The sequence below is a fragment of the Notolepis coatsorum genome (assembly GCF_963971535.1).
Source record: "Notolepis coatsorum genome assembly, chromosome: 1".
NCBI lineage: Eukaryota > Metazoa > Chordata > Actinopteri > Aulopiformes > Paralepididae > Notolepis > Notolepis coatsorum.
The window spans coordinates 156,123,654-156,135,795 of NC_140165.1; positions in this window are offsets into that span (position 1 = coordinate 156,123,654).

Sequence of the window (12,142 nt, forward strand, 5' to 3'; positions counted from 1 at the left end):
GGATTCACTCTACTACTGTCTGACTCACTGCCTGTGTCTCTCTTTCTATCTGTCTGTCTGTCTGTCTGTCTGTCTGTCTGTCTGTCTGTCTGTCTGTCTGCCTGTCTGTCTGTCTGTCTGTCTGTCTGTCTGTCTGTCTGTCTGTCTGTCTGTCTGTCTGTCTGTCTGTCTGTCTGTATGTCTGCCTGTCTGTCTGTCTGTCTGTCTGTCTGTCTGTCTGTGTGTCTGTCTGTCTGTCTATAAAGTCAAGTCAAGTTTACAGTATGTAACATTTAAACACAGGGGGAAAAAACCTTTTTGCAACCAAAGTGCTTCACAACACCATGAGAGAGAACAAATAAAACATTTATAAATGAAGGGGAGCATAAACAAGAACAACAACAACCGTTTCTTTTTTTCTTACTAAATTAGCCACAGATCGGTCTCTCTCTCTCTCTCTCTCTCTCTCTCTCTCTCTCTCTCTCTCTCTCTCTCTCTCTCTCTCTCTCTTTCTCTCTCTCTCTCTCTCCTCAACCTCTTTCCTTGACACCTGCATCTACTGTTTATATATATATCATAAGTTTATCACACCTCCTTTTGACTCTACAGAACATCTTATCAGGGTGATGATTTTATGGATCCACTTGTTGGGGCAACAGTGGCTTGGGAGGTAGAGTCGTCTGGTAATTCGATTTACGCTCCTCCCGGGCAGCGTGTCGAAGTGTCCATGAGCAAGACACTTTTACCTTAACTAACTGCTCCCGATGAGCAGACTGGCACCTTGCATGGCTGCCTCCGCCGTTGGTGTGTGAATGTGTGAGTGAATGGGTAAAATGTGAGGAACAAATTGTAAAGCACTTTGGATAAAAGTGCAATATAAATGCACAATTTACCATTTGTTGAGCCAATATCAGGGCCTTTGCAATGGAACCCACTTTAACTTCTCTTATATTTAGTTTAGTTTTATTTGACAATAAAAAATGCATCAATGATGTCACAAAAAAAGTAAAAAAAATTATTTATGTTTCCCTCCATGTCATAATTTCACATGATTAACTCACTGATGGCTTCCTCACCCCAGAAGCAGCAGTCTCAGTCCCCCCAAAGGAAGGACTGTCCACTCCGGTCCAGGATTGTCGTGTGTATGCGGGGTCCATGATCAATGGTTTGCTGGCTTCTTTGTGAGTAAGAAGGGGGGGGGGCTTATCCCACCTCGTTCTAACACCTAGTTTGGCTGCAGAGCCCCCTGTGGCAGCTGGGCCGAGTCCTAAGCCCCCCGAGGCTCTGAGCCCACGCCAAGCTTAACTCCAACCTGCTGAGATTGGAAGCACAAAGTTTAATTAAACACTTGGCACGAGTGGCAGGTATAGATAGGGGCTCCTCCATTCACCCTCAAACACATGCAAATGTATTGCATGGCAGAATGGAGCGCAGCGCAGCACAGCACCACATTCCTCAGTGACTGGCAGCTGCTTTCATTAAAACAGCTACACAATAGAGAAATAGGCAAAGCTGACATGGTCTCTTTAGTGAGGTCGAGCAGACAAGACACAGACCTGAAGATGTTCAGGGTGCTTGAATGTCTGTCAGTGAATGTAGAAGTAGAAGTTTAAGTAGAAGTTTTGTAGAAGTAGAAGCTTTGATGATAACAATTACCTTCAGAGCGGCAACTGTTGATTTTAGTTTTGAAAAATATTTGTTTAAATGGTCACCTTTTGTTTATTTAAACAGTTTGTTTGACATTGTTCAAAAGTTAACTATTAATCAACAAGTTGTTGATCTACAGTAGCAGTGCTGTAGAACTTGGATCCAGGTGTTTTTCATCAGATCTATTGCTTATCTTCCTTGATCTCACACGACCCTGACCAACATTAGTGAACTGTTTGTGATGAGCGTAAAATGGCCGAGCTGTCTGCGTTGAGCGCTAAAGGAGATTTACACTGGGAACTTCACACAGACAGAACACTTCCGTAGACTGTCTACCATTCACTGCTGGTGTGAGTAAAAAGAGAGGAATTTCAACAGATAAACAGAAACCCACCCACATCTCCCTCCTTATTTCCAACGAGCAATATCTGTTTTACCTCCTGAAAGGCTGGTAGAATACATGCTCAAGACGAGCAGGAGAAAACCCCATGGCAGGGGGTGGATATCTGACCACATAGACATTCTATCCAGATCAGCATTACCAAGGCAACCAATCTGTTGCCCAACATTTGCTTCTAGTTTACTGGTGATATGGCTCATTGATCATTCTACAGTATAGGAAAGCCTTTGGGGTGGAATCTGCTTTGAATTAAGTGATAGCAAAAAGACATTGCCAATATTAAATCAAGCTTAAAACACAAAACATGACATGTGTGACAAACACAAACCATGCCGTCACCTTTAAAGTGTGGAACGTGCAGCTTGGCGGGAAGCCAGTGCTACCTCCTCGTTGTATTGCATCATTGAATGGAAATCATCAAAAATGACAACCTGCGGGTAAAGTTAATTTCAACACTAACCTGCTTCGGAAACAATTTTGGTTCAACTGGGGTTATTTTACGAGGAGTAGGAAGAGCAAGTGTGGTCTGGTAACGAGGGGTTTATGCTAATTCTGCCATAGTGCTGTAATTAAGCTTTATGGCAGGTCCATCATTGCCCACTGTGAGGCTGCAGCTATTACTGTAACACTTTAACTACCACTACCTTTGAGAGGAGCATGAAAGACAGTGAGATGACCTCCCTGGCTGTTTTCCACGGGCCGAGCACCATCAGACACTTATCACTTTTCTTAGAGATGGTGTGGGGGGAGGGGCGGCCTCATAATTTACAACCCTCCTTATAAAAGGTCCCACACAGGAGATCTGCTGTGGGTGCTCCATCTCATACACTGGCCTGTCCTCCCTAAAAAGACACATGACCACACGCAAACACGCACACATATGCACACACACACACACATACACACATGTAGGCATGCACACACACACAGTCATGCGTGATTAATACATAGGCATACACGAACTGCAAGCAAGCAAGTAAGCACATCTGCCAAAACCCTCCACAAGGAATAGCCCTCACACAACTTCCATTCATGTGTGACCCTAAACACCACCGACATCTCAAAGAGGTCTATGCCTTGTGACCCCTAACTTCATTGGCTTATAGTACACCCCCCCCCCCCCCCCCCCCCTTCATTCTGCCAACAAAGAATGCTGATAGAACTAAGCCTGGGGTGTGTGTGGGGGGGAGGGGGGGGGGGGGGGGCACATTCAGACATTACCAATTTACAACCGTTTTTGTTGTCTCACGTGCATTTGTGTCCACAACTGTTAGGGGGTAAATAAAAGGAGAGGGGGGGCTAAACAAAATGTTAAAAAATAAATGTAATGTTTTTCCCCCCCCCCCTACCGAGACTAAAAAAACTCATTGTCGTTGAGCTTCACCTCAGCCACCTCAGACCCACACATACAGTATGCCAGTATGGTATGAGCCAAGGATAAATATGCTACGTTGCACTTCGCTCTCTCCAAGAGGGACATTAGTTAGGGTCCTGGAGTCCCTGTAAGAGGATTCAGATCATATGTCGCTGCTGTCGGGACAAAACCTCATAACTCCATTTTTTTTATTTTTTTTTTATTATATAAATCAACTCCGTAGATCATCCTCCATATGTGTGTGTGGGTTTTACAAAGTTTAAACAATGGAAAAGCATTAAACCGATCATCTGTCTAAACCTCCTAACTCTATTCACCCTCAAATCTGTGTTCGTTTTTTTCATCTGCTGAAAAGTTGGGTTTTTGGAGTTATGAGGTTTTGTCCCGACAGCAGCGATGTGCAATCTTCTTAGTGAGCAGCAGCACACGGCACAGGCCCAAATACAAGCAGGAGAAAAGGTGTTTCCTACCACAGGCTCACAGGAGTCTAGATGTGTTGTTGTTATATACTGTATAGGAGTCTTTGTAGATGTTTTGTTGTTACAGATGCAGCTCTCAGGCCTCTGAGCTCTGCTCCTCTGCTCTGCTCCTCTGCTACTGCGGTAATTATGCACCTTTAACCTGGCAGTGCTGTTAATGAGGCGTTAACGACACTGCTGTAGAGGTTCGATTTTTAAGAGCTGCGGATCTGTATATACAGTATAGGAGTCTTTGTATAATGTTTTGTTGTTATATACTGTATAGGAGTCTTTGTAGATGTTTTGTTGTTATATACTGTATAGGAGTCTTTGTAGAAGTTCTGTTGTTATATACTGTACAAGAGTCTTTGTAGATGTTTTGTTGTTACTGTATATGAGTATTTGAAGATGTTTTGTTGCTATATACTGTATATGAGTCTTTGTATATGTTTTGTTGTTATATACTGTATATGAGTCTTTGTAGATGTTTTGTTATATACTGTATAGGAGTCTTCATAGATGCTTTTATGTTATATATTGTACAGGACTCTTATATATAGATGAAGATACATGTGCCCTAATGAACTCCCATTGCCAAAAGAAAGTCCAACATGCCTATAAATACTTATAATATAGAATGAATCAAATCAAATACAATTTATTTGTAAGGCCCGACAACACACGTTAATGTCCCCATGGGCCGGACACGTCTTCTTTAAACAAGTCAAGAAGAAACATCACAATAAGTCAAGAACAAAACAAGAACACCATAAGGTCGAAAAGATTTAAAATAAATGCAAAATAAATGCAACACTCCCAGACATACTCCACGCGAAGGTAAGGAAAAACTCACTAAAACCTAGCAATAGGAAAAAATGCACCACAGGCAATGTGGAGGAGAGAAACCTTAGAAGGGCTATTCAAGGGGGGATCTCCCTTCTTAGATGTCGGTGATAGTAATGTTGCAGTAAAGACAGGCGAACAGTTTGTAAGCATGCACTCATGTGTGTAGTGAAACACAGATGAGTGCATGCGATAGCAACTGAACATTTTGAAAAATTAAAGATAGAGCTGATAGCGATAGCAACTGAACATTTTGAAAGATTAAAGATAGAGCTGATAGCGATAGCAACTGAACATTTTGAAAGATTAAAGATAGAGCTGATAGCGATAGCAACTGAACATTTTGAAAGATTAAAGATAGAGCTGATAGCGGATCTATTTGAGGCACAGGGGCGGCGCAAAGAGGGTCGCATCCTCCCGGTCTTAATCACGGGACGCTCAACACTACAAATGTATTACGTGGCCCATAATGGCCCCCCAAATAGCATTGCCAACTTTAACAGACACATGCCCCTTTAATGTGAGCTCCAGGTATTGACAATGCCAATGCTACATATCCTACCACATGGCCCCTAATGGCCACCACAACTCAACGTGTAGATAGAGAGGCAGTGAGAGCCAGCATATCACCAGGGTTATCAAGTGAGCACCTCCCTTCACTGGTGTTTCATCAAGTTAGGCCCACAACACCTCAGGAAGGCTGAACGGTTAGTTCCAGAGTCCCAGAATCACCCCCTCCATGCTAGCTCTCACTTTCCATGATATCCACACACTGAATTTTCTTACGTTATCCTATGTCAAAAATAGAACAATTCCTGATAACAATATCACACATAAAACAGCAACAGAGAAGAAAATGAATAATCTTACCCTTTGTATATACTTTGGCCCCCAGCTGACATTATTTATCCTCAACCAAATCTCCCTTTCAAAAGTTTCAATGCTTCTTCCGACATCTCATTTACAGATTTTTGCAAACTCCATCCACAAATCCCAATAATAAGATGTTCTAGGTGGTTGCTAGGGTTTTCTAGGTGGTTTCTATGGTGTTGCTAGGTGGTTGCTAGGGTGTTGCTAGGTGCAGGGACGTGCACAGGACTTTAGAGGGGCAGGTGCTCAAAGGCTGAAAAGGGCACTGTACCTGTCTGTGTTTTTAACCGAGCGCGTGTAGCGCGCAAGCCCGACTTTTAAGTGCCCTTTTCGGGCGGGGGCCCCCCTTTTTATGCTTTTTGGGGGGTTTTGGTGATCAAATAATATTGAATATTTAACTATAATAATCAGTGCAGGAGCTCACTTATCCTTGAAAGACACTTTTATCACTGACTTAAAAGGCCCATACACAGTGGCGGCCGGTGTGAACTACATTTGGGTGGGCGGGGGGGGGGGGGGGGGGGTGAAGGGGGGGGGGCAAGCGGACAGCTGACCAAGCGAATACTGACTCATAACGTTACCAACGTTAAAGGGGAACTATTTTACTATTTCTTTCACTATTTGGGCACTTTTACACAATTCCTGTGAGTTTATGGAACACCTCTGTAATTATATATTTTTTTTAATTCATTGTTTTGTATTTCTAATCAAGTCCTCAAAAACAGCATTTTTCTACCTGAAGATCTTAAGCTGTTTTGAGGCTGGGCTCCTAAACCACTGTGTGTGGCCGTCGCGCATCGCGGCATCTGGGACATTAACATGCAGCGGTGTCTTTCTGACATCACAAATCATCACATTTTCAGATGACTCAGTTCAGTGAGGGTGAATATTGTGAGAGGAGAATTGGAAGAATGCGCCAATATGAGAATTAGAGACATAGATCATATTAATATAAGTCCACATAGCTAGGAAACAATGCTAAACACTGAAAAAGGCCATTTATAAGATAGTTCCCCTTTAAGTCGAGTTCATTCATACTACACTAGTACACGTATGATCAATCCAATAATGAACACATATATATATATCTTGTCATTTTAAACAAGTTACCATTCATTCATTCATCCATTATGCGTCACCTGCTGCGAAATTAAATGTTATAGTTCAACAACAACACGCTGTGTTGAGAGAGCGAGAGAGAGAGAGCGAGAGAGAGAGAGAGCGAGAGAGAGAGAGCGAGAGAGAGAGAGGGCGAGAGAGAGAGAGAGAGAGAGAGAGAGAGAGAGAGAGAGAGAGAGAGAGAGAGAGAGAGAGAGAGAGAGAGAGAGAGAGAGAGAGAGAGAGAGAGAAAGAGAGAGAGAGAGAGAGAGCGAGAGAGAGAGAGACCGCATTAACTCACTTTGTTTAGTTGAAACGTGGTCCAGGAGGGCTTGATAAAGTGTATATGTCCACTGTCCCACAGTCCCAGACTGTAGTATATCCACTGTCCAGACTGCATCCAGCTAGCCAAATAGCTTCTTGTTAGCCAGGTTAGGCACCACAACACAACAGCATCGAACAGCCTGCAAACTACCTGGCGTTCTATCGCCCTGCTCTAAGACAAACTCTAACCTTAACCAACTTTGAAAGAGTGCCTAAGCTTAACCGTCGAAAGAACTTGCCATCATGCTCTAAGACAAACTCTAACCTTAACCAACTTCGAAGAGTAACTAAGCTTAACCAGTGTAGAAACAGGCGTCGGCCAATCAGAGAGCGTCTCCGAGAAATGCGGCTAGAGCGTCTCCGAGAAATGTGGCTACGGAAAGTATAGACGCTGCTTGCTTAGATGATATAGATCGCTTGAAAACGCGCCCGGCTTCCATCATATTACATCATATTTCAACGCACAGTGCGTTACGTGCGTTGACCTATTTGAATGGCTGCGAGGATACAGCGATGAAACCAGTGCACGCCCTGCTGTGCGCGATATGTCTCGCCCCGGCCTGAGAGGTAGTTACTAGTGTCACTTCCTGTGAATGAAAAACTATTATTTATATTTGATATATTAACGTTATATTGTGCATTGGAAACACAAACATACTTAAAATGAGTAAATAGTATTCATTTTAAACATGTTTATTTTATTTCTAGGGCTCGAAAAGAAAAAAAAATAATAATATTTTCTTCTTCTTCTCTCTTTTAACCAGGGAGGGCGGCGCTCTAGCGCCCACTATCGGCCGGCCGCCACTGCCCATACATCTCCATAAATGTTCAGGGGGGAGGGAATAAGTGCTTACCCTACAGACCCCAAGAAGTGCTGTATATTCTGTATTGTTTAATATAAATGCATTTTTTATTCCAATCCCGATTTGTATTTGAGATTCCCAAATCTCATCGGACTTGACTTCTTCGTGTCCCTCAGTGAGTGTTATACCAGCATTCAACTGTATGCGCCACAGCGGTTTCTATCATCATCATCATCATCATCACAACCCACGCTATGCATAAAATATATAGGTCCGCGGAGAGGCACGCTGAGGAGGCCGTGCAAACTGCAAATGAATATTTTTTCCAACTGACATTTTTCAGTTGGAAGGGCAGTCTATATGCGTAACACAATTTTGTTTTATATATATATATATATATTTTTAAATGGGCACTTTTTTTAGGAGGCTCAAAAAGGCAGGTGCTCAAGCACCCCTTGGGCTCTATGTGTGCACGTGCCTGGCTAGGTGGTTGCTAGGTTGTTCTAGGTGGTTGCTAAGGTGTTGCTAGGTGGTTCCTAGGGTTTTCTAGGTGGTTATTAGGGTGTTGCTAGGTGGTTGCTAGGGTTTTATAGGTGGTTGCTACTTGCTAGGGTGTTGCTAGATGATAGCTTGGGTGTTCTATGTGGTTACTAGGTGGTTCCTAGGGTATTCTAATGGTTACTTGTTACTTAGGTGTTATAGATGGTTACTAAGGTGTTGCTAGGGTGTTCCAGTTGGTTACTAGGTTGTTGCTAGACGGTTTCTATGGTGTTCTAGGTGGTTGCTAGGGTGTTGTTGGGTGGTTGCTAAGGTGTTTGAGGTGGTTTCTATGGTGTTATAATTATAAGGTGATGCTAAGCAGATGTTAGGTGGTTGCTAGGGTGTTGGTAGGCGGTTGCTAAGGTGCTCTAGGTGGTTGCTATGGTGTTCCTAGGCAGTTGTTAGGGTCTTCTAGGTGGTTGGTAGGGTGTTGCTAGGTTGTTGCTTGGGTGTTCTATGTGGTTGCTAAGGTGTTCCAGGTTGTTGCTAGGGCGTTGCTAGACAGTTGCTAATGTATTCTAGGTGGTTGCTAAGGTGTTCCAGGTTGTTGCTAGACGGTTGCTACGGTGTTCTATGGTTCAGGTGGTTACTAGGGTGTTGCTAGGTGGTTGCTAAGGAGTCTTTGTAGATGTTTTGTTGTTATACTTATATACTGTATAGGAATCATTGTAGATGTTTTGTTGTTATATACTGTAGGAGTCTATCGATTTTCTGTTGTTATATACTGTAGGAGTCTATAGATCTTTTGTTGTTATATACTGTAATGTTTTGTTATACCAGAGATGTCTCGGCCACGTTGGCCAGGCATTTTGCTGCGACATGCAACCTGCTTTTTCCAATATACTAGGGAGGATGTATGGCTAAATCCCTGAGCTCAACATGAGAATGTCTTATGGTTTTGGAAAATAGCTGACCAATGCCACTAATGATATTTTCTCTGTATGGTATGAAGAGATTGCCAGCCTCCAATCTCTTCTCCTGTCCATTGCCTACTGTCTTGAGTAATCTTGATGAGGGGGCTAATAAGCCAGAGAGACACCGGCCCCCCTGTGGGGCCCCCAAACCCTCAAAAACATCCCAGGTTAACCCTTTGTCGCCGCCCCTTGCCATAGGGATGCCTGCTCAAATGCTCAAGTAATGAAAGGGATTGAGCGGAGTTAAGGGGATTGGAGCAAACTTCCTCCTGTAATATTTTGAAGGAAAATATAATAGCAAAATATTGCATTCCGTTTAGCTTTTAAGATTGTGTCTGTCTGTACTGTAAGCTTAGCTAAGACATTACAGGAAAATAACAGTCAGAGGGGGCATGCAGACAGACATGTTGTTCTGTATTCTGGACCAGGGGATTTTACAGTGGGTCATCCATTCTTAACATTGTTTTATTCTTGTTGCTAGTGCGATGATACACACAGTATGCAGCATCCAGAAGCAATGTACTGTAAATGTGAAATCTGGCAAACATCATGACCAAAATCATTTAGACTTACTTTTCGCCTACTTTTCTTGCTCATTGCCTAAATACTATAATATTTATATTAAACTATAATATATGATTGTTGCATCACTTGCCAATGCCTATATACCTGATTACCCATATTATTATTGCCCAAAAATGTTGCCCATTTATCTGCCGGTAAGTTTGTTTGTATAAGCGACACCTGTCGGTGATAAGCACTCATTGCTGTTGGGTTTTGTGTGACGGCCTACCCACTCTGTCTGTGTATTCTCTGCTTGCTCTCCCTGCTGGTGGGCGGAGCTCTGAAACACTCCCATTTCAGAGTTGGAAGGCCTGCTCTCTTTTCTTGATCCTTCAATCACAACTGTTGCTTCAGATAGGTCAATTGATGTACTGGTGGGCTGGATGGCCCCCGGTATATAAGAGGCAGTGTCATGGCTGCCATGGCCTCTCCATTCTCCCCTCCTGCTGGAGACTTTTGGTCTTGTTCGCCACTCTACACTTAATTTCCCCTCATCCACACATGCTTTGAACAACGTAATTTGCTTTTGTTTGTTTAATTATTTACTTTAATTAAATGGATTATTTTGGTATGTGCGTCTCCCTTTGTTTACAACACAGAGTCAGGTTGTGACAGCATTGTAGTCACTTGTTTTCCATCTTGAACGTTCATGCTAACTACTGAGTTAGTCTTCCAAACAAACTGCTGCTGGTGACATAAAACACATCGCTTCCTGTGTGCCTGGTGATTTCATTTGTTTACAACAAACAAGAACAGCAAATGTGAAAGGATCCATGAACTGGGTATAGGTAGAATGACTATTGTGTTATAACAACTGGTGATAGAAAGTGGCAGAATGGACATTTATTAACGTGAACATGTGCAAGGTTATTACTTTAAGTTTGTTGCAAATCATTACTGATGCAAAAGTTCAAATGCTTTTATTTGCAATATTAATATACATATATTACTTGTTGTTAGCACTAATTTCATCCAATCAGATTATGCTGGTTTAGATCAAATAAGGCCTTTTAAAATAAACAGCCAAATGGAGAAAAGGTATCACTCTATTAAAAATCTGTGAGATAAGCTAGTTCTAAGGAAACATTAACAGATGGCATGATACAAGACTGAACCATAAAGGCCCAAACGTAAACAAATGGATAGCCCCACCACCAACAATAAGACATAATAATGGAGTTTTCATTTTCTAGTCGGTTGTCTGAGTTCAGGACTAACACTAAACACCATGTAAATATGAATTTCTAATTATAATTGTATAATTGTAATATGAGTTTCTAATTGTAACACGACTCAGACATATCTGATTTACAATGGGTGAAGAAAGTTCCAAATAGCTTATTTTATATCTATAGATCAAACCTTTCAAGAATGTATGTGAATATAGCCCACATTGGTATGGATACAAAAACATTAAAGAGTGAGGTTTTAAAGGTATCCAATGCAATTTGTGACCACTATAGCTGATGCAATTGGAGCCATAGAGTACAGTCCTCTAAGAGGTCCCCAAAAACCATGTGTTCTTACAGCATGCGCCACATAGAACACAAAAAGAGTGCAAACTGAAACTTAACATGGTTGGGATGCAGCCAAAACATTGCGAGAGCAAAGAAAACGCTAGTTGAGTTGTGGAGGGGCGTGACGGTAGCTAGTATGGCTTTTAGAGATGGTTTTATCTCTGAAAGCCACACTCTATATTAGGGCTGACCCCTATTAGTCGAATAGTCGACTAATCGATCGAAAGGAGCCGTAGTCGACTGCCGACCTCTTAGTCGAAGAAAAAAAAAACGAAATAATTATTATTATATATTTTTTTTTAATAAATGTTTTGTATCATTCTTTCCAAAAGAAAAGAGGCCTAGAAGCGTGGCTAACGCTAATGGCACACATACCAGAGGCTAACTGCCTAAGAAAACAGGCACAGAGGCACTGAAAGAGGATTTCACCCATCTAATGAACACACTAGAGGGGTTCCCAAACTTTTCAGGCCGCGACCCCAAAATAACGGTGTCAGAGAGCCGCGACCCCCACTATTATAGGAGGTTAAAAAAAATATTCATGTTTTTTGTTTTTTGTTACAAAGACTTCATTTGGTGCCACCACGGTCGAAAAACGCGCGCTTAAGTGCCCTTTTGAGTGAAAGAAATTAGAGGATGTGCCCTATTGGTGCCCCCACGGTTGAAAAACGCGCGCTTAAGTGCCCTTTTGAGTGAAAGAAATTAGAGGATGTGCCCTATTGGTGACCCCACGGTTGAAAAACGCGCGCTAAAGTGCCCTTTTGAGTGAAAGAAATTAGAGGATGTGCCATATTGGTGCCCCCACGGTTG